At 26.8% G+C, this 1752-nt stretch overlaps 1 protein-coding gene across 2 annotated transcripts in view; it reads left to right on the top strand.

The window, feature by feature from the left end:
- Positions 1 to 1307: 1307 nt before the first annotated feature.
- Positions 1308 to 1752, top strand: part of LOC111453014 — a 6498-nt gene continuing 6053 nt past the window's right edge. Inside the window, exon 1 of one of the 2 annotated variants that reach the window (XM_023093941.1) lies at positions 1308 to 1332. The gene's annotated coding sequence lies outside the window, so the exon portion shown is untranslated. Of the gene's footprint in view, positions 1333 to 1376; positions 1546 to 1752 lie in introns of those variants that run through there. The other variant, XM_023093934.1, reaches the window with a different exon arrangement.

The raw sequence follows: 1752 nt of genomic DNA, 5'->3' as shown, positions 1-1752 counted from the left end.
TTTGGGGGTAGCCGTCACTCAAATATCTTATTATTATTATTATTATTATTATTATTTTTCTCTCATTTTTTTTTAATTTATTTTTATATCTTAATATTAATAAATTCATATATTTCTAAAATTTTGAAATCTTAATATTATAACATAATTTATAATAATTAAAAAAGTATTTGCATAAAATTACGATAAATATCTCAAAATTAATTAATTTATTTTATTAATATAGAGCAAGAAATTAGGCGAGGATAGAGAGTATAATTTCGTCTCTAACTCCATTCATCTAACAAGAAAAAATATTCTCCTCTCTCTCCTACATTTCCCGTCTCTACACGGCAAACTTTCTATGAACATCCTTAATCTTAATGTTTACTCATTTTGAATTAGTGGGTAGATTTAAGATATATATATATATATATATTTTTTTTTTTGTTCAAATATTAAATTTTTTTTAACTCAAATCATTCTTATTAAATAAATAGTGAATCTAACGGTATCGTAAACTTTTTGGTTGGGTTGAATTATTCGTATCATTTATTTAATTTTTTATTTTTTAATAAAAGTAAAATTTAATTAGTAAAATGTTTGTTTATTTATTTTCAAATATTTAATTAAAATTGTAACTCAACGAAATATATATTTTAAAAAATATTTTTGTGAGTTGTTACCGAATAAATAACTCAAAAAATTGTAATTAAATAAAAAAATAAAATAAATATATGCATATATATATATATATATAATAATAATAATAATAATAAATTTGAGTTTCTTCTATTCAATTTAATCTAGTTTTATCGAAAATGTTAAAAATTAGAAAAACAAAAAATATAGTCACAAAAACATTCAAACTAGATAATATCATATGAATGTGAAAAGTCGTTTCTAACCCATACAAGTTAGGTAGGATTGGTCGCGTTTTCTCACAATACATTGTGGATTTTGAACACTTCTATAAAGAGAATGAAACGAGAATTTACAAAGACAAATATTAATGGCTCGAGATTTCAAACTTTATTTCTATTTTTAAATGAGATTTTTTTAGAAATGAAGGAATGAATTAATTAATATTTAGATTAATTAAAGGGGAAAGAGTGAAAATGGAATGGAAAAGTGAAGCAGGGGAATTTGGTAGGAGCCGTGTTGAGACAGCTCTCTGTATTGTTGTGTTTAATGTCATTTTACAAAGTTCTACACACAAGAAAATAAAAAAAAGATAAAAAACTAACCTTTTTCCTTCTCTCTCTCTCTCTCTCTCTCTTCATTATTGGTTTTCTCTCTCCTCCTCCACAAAGAGAGTCGGGTCTGTTGACGCATATTCACAAGTGAATCGTGGTGTGTTTAGTGCTACAAAGCTTGCTTTTTTTTTTTTTTTTTTTCTGATAGACAGAGGAGAGAGAAAAACAAAACACAAAACAAAACAAAGAACCTGATGCCCCTTTGATGTGTTAGTGGGTGGTGCTGTTTTTTCCTCTCTTCTCCTCTCCTCTTCTCTATTTCCCCTCTCCCCAACACCCTCCCTCCCTCATTTCTTCCCCAGATGCGTAGGTTTGTGTTCTAACTCCTCTGTTTCCATCATTCCTCTTCTGGGTGTTCTGTTTTTCCCTTCAATTTCCTCTTGCTTTTCTGGGTTCTCTTTTTCCACCTAGATTTTGGGGGGTTTTTCGTGTTTGGTTTCTTCAATCGTCTGTTCATTTGTTGTTCTTTGATGGGTTTTTTTTTTTTTTTTTTTTTTTTTTTTTTTTTTTTTTTTTT

The sequence above is a fragment of the Cucurbita moschata genome, unplaced genomic scaffold, assembly GCF_002738365.1.
Source record: "Cucurbita moschata cultivar Rifu unplaced genomic scaffold, Cmos_1.0 Cmo_Scf00001, whole genome shotgun sequence".
NCBI lineage: Eukaryota > Viridiplantae > Streptophyta > Magnoliopsida > Cucurbitales > Cucurbitaceae > Cucurbita > Cucurbita moschata.
Note: the sequence above shows the minus strand (reverse complement) of the source record. Positions and strands in the feature narration are given on the sequence as shown.